Raw genomic sequence first — 14,045 nt, 5'->3', positions numbered from 1 at the left:
GGCAACTTGGTGAGACCTCATCTCTACAATAGATAAAAAATTAGCTGGGCGTGGTAGCGCGCGCCTGTAGTTCCAGCTACTTGGAAGGCTGAGGCGGAAGGATCGCTGGAGCCCAGCAAGTCAAGGCTGCGGTGGCCGGGAGCGGCCACTGTACTCCAGTCTGGGCGACAGAGTGAGACTCCAACTCAAAAAAAAAAAGTGTGAATCAGAATAAAATATATGAATGCAGACTAGGCAAAAGCAGAGTGCTCTGTAATAATTTTAGGAGTAAATGTGTTTATGATTATTTTTCTACAATTTATAGTTTTGTCTTGTAGGAAATTATATTAGAGACTTCAATTAAACTTTAATTAAGTTTAAAAAGAAAAGGATTCAACATACAAATGTTAATTTAGTTTACCAGAAACAAACAAGGTGCTGAAAGTTTGTTTCAAATATATAGACTGCAGATAAGTGAAATCTTTATTTTGAGTAGAGGAAAATTAACTTATTTTGCTGAATGTAGATTTAGAGAGAGTGTTGCATGAGGATTAAATATTTGTAATTTGTAATAGGTAATGACACATATATGTTCATATCTACATATAGGAGGTTATTTGATACCTATAAGTTCTTGACACACTGCTATTTAACTACAGGAAAATAATTATTAAGGAAAAAATGGAGAAAAGCCATAAAAGTGGCCTCACCCCACAAGATAATAGTTGGTAACTTTGGAATTTAAATGAAAATCTAGCAAATCAAGGATTGTATAATTGTTTTCTCTTTGCTAAAAGAGAAAGAGGTTAGGAGGAAATTCAACAAATTCTTTGTTGACTGTGGATGGAAATTACTCTACAAGTAAAAGCATCCCCAGCATACATAATTAGTCTAGTTCTTGGCCATTAACAGTCATATACGTTAATCTGGGAAAGATTATCACTCTGCCAGTGATAGATTATGAGGCAGAGAAGTTTATGAATCAGTAATCTGTTTTACATCTTTTTTTGTTGTTGCTATTTTATTTTATTTTATTTTTTTGTAATCAATATTTTTTATTATGATATTGTGGGGTAGAGTTAAGGGTTAGGTATACAAATACGTTTCGTTCAGGCACCCTTGTTGATAAGAGGTGTTTCCCCGTCCCCAGACAGATATTTACTACCATTAATCCCATCTCCCCCCCCATAGTTTCCCACCACTGTCAGCTATTTTCTTATAGTATTGCATTGGATGCTCAAGGTCCACTATATGAGTGAGAACATGTGATACTCAGATCTTTGTTTCTGTGAGAGGTCACTCAGTATTATAGACTCTAGTTCCATCCAGGTTGCTGTGAAATTCATGATTTTGTTCTTTTTTATGGCTGCGTAGTATTCCATCATGTATATGTACCACATTTTTTAAATCCAGTCCTCTTTTGATGGACAGCATGGTTGCTTCCAGGTTCTTGCTATTGTGAACAATGCTGCGATAAACATACATGTGCAGGTATCTTTTTTATAGAGTGATTGGAGTTCTTCAGGATATATTACCAGTAGGGGGATTGTAGTGTTTTACATCTTTTAAATCATCTAAGGAGGTAAATTACTATCATGTCTCTTTAAGAAAATGGCAGAGAATCCAAGTCTACTCCTACTTGGCACACACAGGAGCCATTTCATAATAATATTATTTCAATTCATAATATTATTTCAATTGCAAAAGTAACATGTAAGCTGGAAAACTTTTAAATAAAAATCTTGAGGGTGGAAAATAGACTATACTCTTTGAGGTCAAATTATGACCTCAGTTATAAGAGACAGTGCAAAAAGCCCTGAAAAGGGATAAGACAAAGAGAAATGACAGGAAAATGAAGTGACCAGAGAAATACTTGGCAGAAGCCCAGAATACACCTGGCATCTCTTCCCTAGGCCTTTTTCCTGTCTGCAGAATTATCACTTATCTACTAGCAGCTTCTCTCTCCTCAAAGAAAGACCAGTGAACTCCTTCCAATACTGCATCAATACCTCCCATGTCACAGAATACAATGTAAATAGGCTACAAGCCCATATTTCATGGTTCTCCAAAGCAGCTTCTTCTCACAGAACAAGATTACTCATTTGCAAGATTTACAAAATAGGGGACTGCATCTTAATTATGCCTATAACTGTTGAGTGAAAATATTTTCTTAAACACATTGGCACTTTTCCTTTAAAGCCAATAATGCTCTACTTCTCAAACTGTGAGTTTATGTGTTTTAAATAAAAGATAAGCAGATATTTACTTATAGTAATAAAAAAAAAAAACCACACCAACCACCTGGTATAGTAAGTTGGTGCAAAGGGACAAGGATTCAGGAGTTCTGAGTTACAATCTTCTGCTGCCACTAACTTGCTTTGTAGTCTTGGGAGAGTCACTTAACCTTGATGACCCTTCATTTCTCTATTTATGAGCTGAGAGCAAGAAATTTCTAAGGTTGCTTGTTAGATGTTCTAAAATCTAACCATACTGGTCAATCATAAAATATCATGCCAGAGGTACCTTTTAGAGGGTCACTTAAAGTATGTGGTGACTGACTATAGAATTTATGTGTGATTTTAATATTCTCCTTTTTAAAAAAATCATTGATTCTTACTCCCCCTAAATCAACTAAACATATTTCTAGACCCTTGATCTCATCTTTGCCAAAGGATATCTGATGATGTCCTTATTACAATTATTTTTGATCCTTCTTAGATTGGTATTTGTTTTAGCACAAGAAGGTGCAATGCAGGTTATCTCCCTTGACTCTTGGATTTTAAAGATAGGAAAACTGAGGTCATGGCACAACTGAGCAGCAAGAACAGTATTGCAGCTTGGGTCCTATAGTTTGTGCCATGAATCTAACCATCGCCAGAGGCTGTCTTCAGAACAAGTTTGAGTGGGACACATACCCCATTGTTAGGCCTTGAAAATTCCAGTGAAGGTCAAGAGCAAGCTTTTCTTTCAATAGCTCATATGTTCTAGAGCCACGAAGAACTGAGTAATGTGAATGGATACCATATCATCATCTAACTAAGAAATCACATTTGGATCTTACTCAAATCACATTAAACAGGACCCAGATTTCCTTGAAATATCTGCAGATAAAGGAAGACAAATCATTCAATGTGTAGCCATCCTCCAACACGGACTCTAGTGATTCCTGCCTCTTGGTATCATGTCCTTGTGTAATTCTCTCTTACATTGTATCAGAGTTGAACTTTATGACCAATAGAATACAGCAGAGTGATGGTGGATCACTGTTGAAGCTAGATACTGAGGCTCTGTGGTAAAAATAAGAAAGATATTTGGTCTCTATCCTTAATGCCTGGCATAGAGCTCCAAAAACCCTGATTACCCCCTGATCACTCACATCCCTGGGCCACCACATAGGAAACCAACTCCAGGCCCAGACTTCCCTAACTTGGGACAGCCATATTTCCAGATCTTGCTCCTTCTAACGAGAGCATCCTCTGTGCAACTCAGGGAGCCCCGTCTAAGGGTTGTGAGTACTAGTCCCCTGAGGAAAGGAGTCAAGGGACGCCGTCTGGTGTTACAGATTTCACCACTGTTCCTGCTATGATTGAACCCTGAGTGGCTACCACAGAGATTAAATCCTCTTTGCATAAAAAAGTAGTAAGAGTGATAGGAGGGTCTTGTGGTCTAATGAGGCAACTCTTAGCAAGCCCATAGATAGCTTTAGGAAGGGAGGTTGGTCACTGAAAAATCAGGACTTGATTAGAAGTTTCGAACTTTCAGTTCCATCCTCCAACTTCCCGGTGTATGGGTGTATGGGGGATGGGGGTGAAGGTGGGGGAGATTCGAGATTGAGTTACTCATGAGTAGTCAGTGATTTAATCAATCATGCCTATTTAATAAAACCTCCATTAAAAACCCCTAAACAATGGGGTGGTTTGGGGATCCTCTGGGCTTGTGAACACAATGAGATGCAGGGAGGGTGTTGCACAAGGAGAGTGCATGGAAGCACCCCTTCATACTTTCTATGAGTTTAATTTGGCTGTTCCAGAGTTGAAGTCTCTGCAATAAACCTATAATTGTAAGTAAAGTGCTTTCCTGAGTTCTGTAAGTAATTCTAGAAAATTACCAAACCTGAGTTGGCTGGTGGAGGCATGGAGTAAGGGTGATACAGGAATCCTGAATGGTAGCCTGGACGTCCCATTTGTGGTTGGCGTCTGAAGTAGGGGCAGTCTTGTGAGACTGAACTCTTAACACAGGAAGGCTGGGGGAGTCTGTGCTAACTCTGAGAGTTGGTTTCAGGATTGAACTGAATTGTTGGGCACCCAGATGGTGCTAGAGGATTGGCTGGTGTAAAAAAAGGCCTCTTAGACATTTTGCTTGTTCTCTTTTTCTGTCTTATTCTTTTTTCCCTCTCAGATCAGTCACTGTGGGAGAAGTCAGATGCCATGTCTTGTAGACAATCAAGTGGCTTATAGAGAGGCCAATGTGCAAGAAGTTGAGACTCCTGGAAACAACCAATGAGGATCTGAAGCCCCTGTCACAGCCTTGACCTCCCATCCCAGTCAAGCCTTCAGACGACTGCCACACCTTGATCTGCTTTTTTGAGAGACCTTGTGCAAAACTGTCCCCGGATTCCTGACCCTTAGAAAAAATGTGAGATAATATGTGCTTGTTGCTTTACATTGCTAAATTTCAGGGTAATTTGTTACACATCAATAGATAAATATTACAGTAAATGATTGCTTGTGGCTACTCCCTTTTAAAGCCCTGTCATAAAATCCACCGAAAATAGATTCAAGAGTTTTTAGAAAAGAAAGAACCTAACAAATTACCCTACAAATTTTAAGTGAAACACACAGCGTAAGTGTAATATGTGTCATGTTAATGAAAATTCTAAATATTCACAATAGTTAATTCAATTTCACAAAGTTTTAAGTTTTAAGACATCTGCTGGACTATTTTTCCCATTGTTTTCACTAAAGTTATTCATATATCCCTTATCTATCATTTATAGATAAGCAGTGGAAAAGGCACCCATTTATACTCTTAAGAAGTTAAGTAGCTCAAGACTTTCTAGGCTCTATCTTACTCTTAAGGCTATCTGACCAGATGGAGTCCAGAATAATTTTAAGAATTACATTCTGTAATAACAATTATGTTTTGAGTGTTTTCTTTATGTAAAGCTTTAGTCTACAATCTTAGATGTGCAAAAACTGTCTCATTTCTTTATTTTTTAAATCAAATTAATTTAATTCCTGATTTCTATCAGACAGAAAAAAACCCCAATCTTAGTTGTTATAGAGTTTTTCCTCTTCATTTCCTAAACTCAGGCTATGGTTTTAATCATTGTCGATCAGAGAGGACTTTTGGTCTTTGGCTGCTACTTGGTCCCGTTCTATGCCCATTATCTGATGCTACAGCATGACTTTTCCAAGACTAAACTAAGCCAGAAAGCTGAAGAGAGAATCAACACTGTACAATGCCTCGACAAATCACCCCATTGCAGGGAGTCAGAACACAAATTAATTGTTAGGAAAACCAGAAGAGTAGTGCCAGCCTTCAGATTTCTTAGATACTCAACAGGAAGCAGGAAATACAAAACAATAAACCAGGAAATAGAAGTAAAGGCATTTTAAGAAGTACCATTTAAATTGCAAGGGCTAGGGAAATGAACAGAAGGAAATGACCAGGGGAGTGGGTTTAATAATACTAATTATATACATAATCGTTAGATATGTGTATATCACATATATGTGCATCTATATATATACCCACCTCTATGTGTATTTCTTCACATTTGTATGGAATTGTATATATTATGAGGGACTTTTCTCACAGGTGTAACTTCATTTTAGAGACTTAAAATAAGTTTGAGTAAAATGAAGTTTGCAGGATATATGGGAACACCATTTTACAGATGAGGAAGTGGGTCTCAGCTAGCTTTGGTGACTCATTCAGTATCACAGAACTGGTTGGTAGTGAAATATAAAAATAAGTTGGGATCTCCTTCTACTTCACTTTTTCTCCGCCCGGCTCCTATACTCATGTGATGAATAATGTAATTATGTTCCTAGAAGAGGTAAGTTTATTTTTTTAATCAAATTAATTTAATTCTTGATCTCTGTCAGACATAGAAAACCCAATCTCATTTGTTATGTATTGAAAGTACCTACAGGGACAAAGAAAAGAGGCATCCAAGAGTGGTAAAGAGTGTGGGTATCTGTGGAAAGTAAGGAAAACACATGAGAAAAAAATGATCGAGACAGGTAGAAGGCTCCAGCTACTGGACAGAAAAATCAGGCTATGGGATTCTGCAAAATTGAGTGGTGATTAAGGGAGTTGTTTACATCAGATAGCAAGTTCTTCTCTCCTACCCCCTTACTAAGAAGTTTATCTCCTATACTTGTGCATACATGAACAACCTTAAGGAAAATGTCAGTATCTTCATGTGAGGCATATAAAATCTCATTTGGACTCAATAAAGTGAGCAACGACATTCTTATTTCTTCTATTCTGAGTTCTTTTATCCAAAGTTTATCCTCTGGCCTGGACCATACAGACAGAGATGAAATCTTTGAGAAGTGCTTCATATCTACTTGTCATGATACCCCTGTCATTCTTAGTGATGTTTCACAATGTCTTCCACCCTGATCCTGCCCCAAACAGTGCAAGAACTTCAGGAATTTCATGGGGCTGGAGGGCACTGTTACTTGAGCCAACTTCTCCATCCTGCAAAGACAGGGATGGAGTTCAGGAGATGGTATTTTCCTCTTTTCAAGTGGAACAAGATGAAAGTTCTCTGAAGAAATAAAAGGATCTAGGGCTGACTTAGGATAAGATGCCAGAGGGGAATAGGAGATCATTATAGTATTATAATGCTGTGGTCATCTTTCCATAATGACCTAGAATGGCCTGAAGCTTTGGTGTTGAGAATTTATTCTTATTTCTGTGCTTAGAAATAAGAAATTGATCAGTAAGTGGAACAAAAAGTCTGTCAATATTCAGTCTTTGCCCACTTACCTCTTCTCTCAACATTGTTATCTATTTTTATGAGCAACAGTATTGTGGTAAATGAAAATTCTCAAAATCCTAATCACACTCTTATCCGAAAGCCTGGATTTAGTAGACTTGTGGTGTTTCAGACTCCGTAGAGTTAGTTATCCTGTTTAATTGGATTGATGGTGACAATTGTAATTACCTGAGATGAGATTGTCTGTAACGTAATTATGCTTCCTTCATCAGCGTGAGCTGGACAGTGGAATACATAAAGAAGATGCCTCCAATTACTGAGAGGTTAAGGAGACTATTATATTGCCTCACAAATCATGTTTGTTACTGTATAGAATTTTAAAAATTATGTAGAAAGCTGGAGAAATTATTCCTTTAAAGCAACTTTCGTGATCCAAAGATGTTCCTATTTAGAGCTATACTAAAACGTGAGATTGCTATACTCTAGAGCTATATTTTTATCTAAATAAAAATATATTTTAAGGACTCAACATGGGGTAGCAATAGTAAATACATTTTATTACTGTTTTGTTATTGCTTATTATTTGTTAAACAATGACTGCATCTAAAAGACATTTTTAAAAAGCATACAATAAAGTTTAACTAAACTTTTTCAGTGATTTGAAAACCTACAGTTTTGAAAAGTAGCAGAGAAAATAACAAAAGGTAGCTTTAAAACACTAGTCGTTATGAGAATATGGAGCCATAATTAATACCTAAGAAGGCAGATGCTCTACTACAGTGATGCCTCTTTCTATTTTCCAATTAACACACAAAGAACTTTAAAATTTTCAACTGAAACCCAGACTCTCATTGGACAGGTCTGCTGAACGTATTGCAAACACATGTAGCTGAGGAGGAATGGCACATACTGGAAATCCGCCCCAATCTTATTAGCTTTAATACTGCTCTCATTAAAAATAGAGTTGCTCACGGGTTTTTCCTTCTGAAGCATATGAAATGCAGAGCTTGAAAATATGCCCTTTTGAAAACGTATTCCTGCATTCACAAACCAGATGGTGTACATCAAATGCATCTTGATTTTCTAATTAAATAAAAAAGGACTCCTATTGTGTTCTTTAATGTGATTAACACATCCTCAATTGGTAATTTTTACGGATACTCCTGGAAAGTTGGAGAACTTGACTAATGCTCTCCTGCTGGAGTTGGGCAGAAGACCTCACCAAAGCTGAAGGGTTAGGGCTGTGGTGAGGGGTGCTTTGCTTTCTAATTCTTCCAAAACAGGCTTTAGGAGAGGTGAAGGGCCCTGCCACAGCAGCTTACAAAGAAACTTTCTTCTGTCTTTGAACATAGGAGACAAAGGGTCTGCTGTCTCATAAGAAAGAAAAAGAGAGTCCCTCTCTCTCTCACTCTCACTGCAGTCCAGCCTAGTATTTAGTTAAGCCATGTTCTCAGGGTGCTCTCATCACTAACACTACCAATACAAATCTAATTCTGGGCACCATTTGAATGTCTCATTTATGACATAGAGTAAAAATGTAAAAAACAAAAATTGCTGGATTTTGACAACAAATTGGGGAATAGTATAATGTTGCTTACCTTGGAGAAGGTTAGCTTGTCTGGTCAAAAATCTGAAAAAAGAGAAAAGAAATAGATTAATTTTCTATTACTTCTGACCTTTGAAATAACAATATGAGTTAAACATTGCTATGGTATGCTTATTAATTTAGTAAATCAGCTTGTCATTCTCTAATTTTATGTATCTCTTGCTTGAAGTAATAGAATGGCTTAAGCCAAGTCACATTCTAACCTGAATCCAATTTCTCTATTTAATTTCACTATTAGTTAGGAATGTGTTCAACTGAGTAGATAGTGTAGATGTGGAGCATCTTTTTTTGGTTATTGTTATTAAACCTTTGACAACTTGAAGCTCTCTGGTCAGCTATGTCTTATTTTATCTCCCTTCAAAGATGAGAGAAACATTTATTTGTGTTGAGACATCCTGTTTCATGAAATGCCATATCATATTTCATTTTTCTTCATAAACTTCTCTAATCTAAGTTAGGCTGGAAGAGCACACATTATCAACAGGTTCAGTCATATAACACCCAGAACCCAGAAATAACAAGTTGGAAGTTTCACATTCTACAAAGTAAATCAGTTACTATGTCAATTCTATAAGCCTAAGTGTCTGAAAATTGAAGGATGATATTTTGAACAACACTGTGCAAAAGCTATTGCTGAGTTAGGTATTCAGTCAAGCCAAACACCATGCCTTGTTCCCAGTTTGTTTTGCATAAGCATTTATTTTACATTTAAAATATGCATATGTTCCAGTTTGGGCTAGAAAGACAACTAAAAATAACACTGCTACCACCAAGCAATGCTATGATTGATCAATACTCTAGGTTCTGAAAACATTTTCCCCAAATAACTACACAGTTCCCTGAGACCTTGTAGCTTTTCCTCTTCTTAAGGTATAAGACTACTTCTCCTCTTGGTATTTTGCCATAAAAAAAAGAGAAAGAAGTAGCAAACAGCTACCAAATCCATCAAAAGGTTAGGATTCTTTTTCTTTTAGTGCTCTTTCTTAATGGGCAAATACTGATTGATTAGTTCACCTAGAACATTCTTAGCCTTGGGGCAGAAGCAGAGCTTTGTACACATTAGTGGGCTGGATTTAAAAAGAAAGAAGAAAATCAACATTCAAGAATATAGGAGACTTAAAAAATGAAAGAAAATAGAAAAAAAAAGACCTGAAAGCATATGAAAATTCTTCTATTTATTTAAAATTAAATGGCTATGTTTTAGGTTGTGATTTATCCTGTGTGTACTGGTTCTTTGCCATAGTTGGAAATATACTCACATTATGATTACTAAATTCGTCTGGATAGTTTATCCAGTGACACAGGAATCACCCTAGTCTCTCTAAACTCCATATACTTTTTGAGAGAAAAAAAATAAAGAAAAAAAAAAGAGAAATAAGGAGAAAATAAAGAGAAATAAGGAGAATATATATATATATATATATCTTCCCCAGTCCCTCCCCAACTTCTATTGCTCATCTTATCCCCACTTGTCTTTGAAACTACTTTCAGGAAGAGGCTTCTCTAAGTAAGAAACTTGTTTGCCTTTCAGAAAAGACACAGGGTGAGACTGAGGAACAACTAATTCCTTGCCACTCTCTAGAATGAAGTGAGAGGAGTCACTTGAACTCCAGTGATATTAGCCCCCTTTTGCTCTGATCTTATCTCTGATCCTCTTCTACTAATTGTTTGACCATACTCCCAGTGCTGTTAATTATATCTTGGGGAAAGTGGTATTGAAATTGGCATACATGATATTCTGTTGGAAAACTTATTAAAAATCACATTCCTGAGCTCTGGCTCAGCTTTACAAAATCTGGATCTCTAGAAGGTTAGCATTCAGGAATGTTCATATTCTAAAGTTTTCCAGATGACTATGATTAGGTGATCTGAAGACCACATTCTGAGAAATACAGACTCTGGAAGATATGAAGAGTGACCTTGGGCTGTGCTAAGTGTTAAGCCTTGAGTGGAAAGGTGTTTTAAGTTGATTCCCCATCTCAAGTATGAGGGTACATACCCAATAAATAATTAAATTTGAAGCAGTAATGTTTAATATATAAGTATAGCCTCCTTGTTATTTGCAAATGTTTTACCTTCTTTACAATTTCCCAACAGATATCTGATTTGCCTCAAGCATTTTTTGCCTAGGTAATCTATAAATCACTGAAAAAGGAAGAAAGTTTAGGTGACAGAGACTCTAATTAACATGGCCCTCATTTAGTGTTTTTCCTCTAGGTAAGTAATAGAATCCTTAAAATTTATAGCTGGAAGAACTTAAAAAATTTGTAGTCTAATTTTTTCATTTTTTTCAGGTGAAGATGCTTTCATGCAGAGAGATGATGTAACTTTGGGATTATTTTGTACAAGGGGGTGATCTGAAAGATTAATGGGATATTTTAACTGTCAGCTTGAATAATTCCCAGGTGTCTGCTTAATTTTTACTCCTTCCCAGTTCAGATGAAAATATCCATGAAGAGAACTATCTAAGTAAATACAATTAATCATAATCAATCATACACTGCCTTGGATTCGCCTAGAACCAAAATACTGAAATGGACACATGGAATCCTGCTGGTCCTAATTTTCCACCAATACATGAAACAATTAATACTTTGCTTGGGACAGCACAAACCTTTCAACCTCCAATTACAATTAATATTATGAAGGCACTGAAGTGCCCAAATACATGACATGAAGTCCTTGAGTGTGGAATGGGCTTTTCCAATACACACAGAGTTTGCACAAATAGTAATAAACACATTATCATTGTTTTCTTTGTAATAGCCTTGGGATCTCACTTTCTTCATCTATAAATGTTTGGTTTGAACCTAGTTATGTCTAAGTATGCAACAGAACAACACAAACTAACCTGAAAGGACTGATGTAAAGATGCAAACCTTTACTTTATAACATGTATAATAATATTTGAAAAATGATCATCTTTCCCATCACCATTATTTTGCTGAGGAGAAATTTTTAATACTAAAAGCATAGGAAGTACACAATTTCCAAACAAAGATAACTCTTAGATTGAAAAACTCAGCTGAGTAAAATACTACATTATCTTATAGTTTCCATATTGCTGTAGATTCATAATTAACTTGGTCATGAACCAGTACCAGGTTGTACATTACTCTTTGGGAGCCAATGGTCTAAAGCTCTTCTAAGCCTGTTTTTTGAAGGCAGCATTTCCCAGGGTGAATTTGACACATACCCACCCCTTGTGATTTCCTAACTTTAGAACAGAAGGGCGGTGGTGAGGCTGGGTGCGTCACAGTATAACTCCTTTTCAGAGATTCTTAGTGCATAATATTACAGATTCAGAGTTCTCTTGAAATAAAGAAAGTTACCTTTATTTCATCCATTATTTTAAAAAGTCATTTACCCCAGGAACCTTTTTTTTTTTGCACATAGCACCTGTTTCCACTCTGTAACTAGTTTTCTCCAGAAAGTGTTCTATGGTTTCCCCTAAATTAACTTTACTTTCTGACCCACCAGTTAGTTAATGGGTCGACCATTCTCCCACTCTTCAGTGGTAATCTTGTGCCGGAGACCAGCTCCAGCCAGGTTCAGGGTACCCCAAAGGTGGAGACAGCGTCGGCGATTGGGGGGAAGAAGAGAGAAAGAGTGAGAGAGAGAAAGAAAGAGACTGGACTCCGGTCTAGTGCAGAAGCGATGAGTGTTATTGGGAATTACAACGGGTCTTTTATACACAAAGTCAGATGTGGGAGGGGCGTCCCCCACCCACCAGAAACCTTAATCCATGAAAACTTAATCAATGATTGCCTTTAAAACCTTTTCATATGATAATCTTAAAATCCCATAACAAAGGATAACCTAATCTGTGACTGACATATTCTATAAAACTTTTTCATTCCAAGTTGATTGATTTATGCCAAATTAAACAATTTTATAGAAGCTTACGTATTTACTTTACAAACGAAAGTGGTCCATCCCAGAATGTTTGGAATGTGGCCCAGTCCAAAGTTCACAGTGGGCTACTTGCAAGTAACCCAGCCGCGTTTTTTCAACAAAATGGCTGTCTTCTAAAACTATATTCTACAATTTACACCTTCAATAAATCCTAAGATCATGACCCAGAAGCCTGTGACCAATACTAAGGCTCTTAGATGTGACACAAGTTTGAATTATAAGTTGTGTGAAAGCCAAAACTGCAGTTTGTGGAAGAATGGGAGCAATGAGCTTCTAAAGTTAGCTTGTGTTCGTCCTGGTTTCAGAGTTTTTGTTTTGAGCTCACAGGAGCTTAATCTGGTTAGTGCTGAGTAGAAAGGGGGAGGAAATGGGGTCAAATAGCTCCCGAATGCATCCTAGTGGTGTCGGGGTCAACAGCCCTTCCTGATCCCTAATGCTCAGTGGGCCTCCATGACTGGTTCCCAACAACCCTGTAGGAATATTTGACCTGCACTCAAGAAGTATAACTTATGTGGAATTGAGGTAAGCCTAACATTACAGACTGCAGGCTAAAAGGACAATCCAGAATAAAGCCCATAAAGGTCTGCACCTGGCCCACCTAATTCCACCAGAATGAACCATGTCTTCCAGAGGTTGTCTCTTCCTTATCATTTTGGTAAGTTCAGCTGTTTTTGAGAAGACCAATATTATGGTGACTGAAGCAAGATAAATTATATTTCTTCCTAATATACAAAATTACTTACATAGTGTCAAGTAGTGGTTCCCAAAGTACGGTCACCAGAAAAGCAGCATCAGCATCATCTGGGAAATTATTAGAAATGCAAAATCTTCCTATACCTACTGAATCAAAGGCTCACCAAGCCTTCCAGTTGTTTCTGATGCTAAACTTTCTGAATCACTGGTCCAGAGGTGGGTGATTCAGGGCTGTTGTGGAGCATGGGGTCATTTATGTACCTAAGCTGCTTCTCTCTTGTTTCTACCTAGGATGTTTCCCTTGTGCACATGACCCCAAATGTTTTGCTTTCATATGTGTTGTCACAACTCCTGTGCTCTCTTTCTCAGAAAAAATTTCCAAATTAGGTTACTCCTTGGGCTTCTTCAGCCATCGGCGTAACTGAGGTCTTCATCAATTTACTTGGACTGATATCATGGTGTCCTAACTGCCTCTGTCCTGTCCACTGATTCTTTCCATCCTAGACTACTCCCACATAACAAAGAGATGTTTTTTAATTTAATTTTTTGATAAATTACAATTACATCTAAATATGGCATATACAGTGATGTTATATTGTATGTACACAGTGTGGAATGATAGGAACAAGCTAATTTGCTTATCTATCAACTTAAATATTTATTATATATTCCTCCTCTCTAACTGCAACTGTCTGCCCTTTGAGCAAAATCTCTGTATTGCCCACACCCCTCAGCCTCTGATAATCACAATTCTGCTTTCTACTTCTACGAGTTCAATAGATTTCAAGGTTCATCTTTGTTGTGGCAAATAGCGTAATTTCTTTCTTTTTTTATGACTGAGTAGTATTCCATTGTGTATATATGTCATGTTTTCTTTATTCATTCATTGCTTGATGAATA

The 14,045-nt window shown here is 37.1% G+C and overlaps 1 protein-coding gene across 1 annotated transcript in view; it reads right to left on the bottom strand.

The window, feature by feature from the left end:
* Positions 1-14,045, bottom strand: part of SEMA6D (semaphorin 6D) — a 397,017-nt gene that overhangs the window by 190,345 nt on the left and 192,627 nt on the right. Inside the window, exon 3 of the mRNA XM_021714532.1 lies at positions 8,530-8,561. The gene's annotated coding sequence lies outside the window, so the exon portion shown is untranslated. The remainder of the gene's footprint in view (positions 1-8,529; positions 8,562-14,045) is intronic.

Source organism: Carlito syrichta, unplaced genomic scaffold (genome assembly GCF_000164805.1).
Source record: "Carlito syrichta isolate Samal-C Ts95f unplaced genomic scaffold, Tarsius_syrichta-2.0.1 Scaffold305660, whole genome shotgun sequence".
In the NCBI taxonomy this organism is placed as follows: domain Eukaryota; kingdom Metazoa; phylum Chordata; class Mammalia; order Primates; family Tarsiidae; genus Carlito; species Carlito syrichta.
This window is presented reverse-complemented; position numbering and strand designations above follow the sequence as displayed.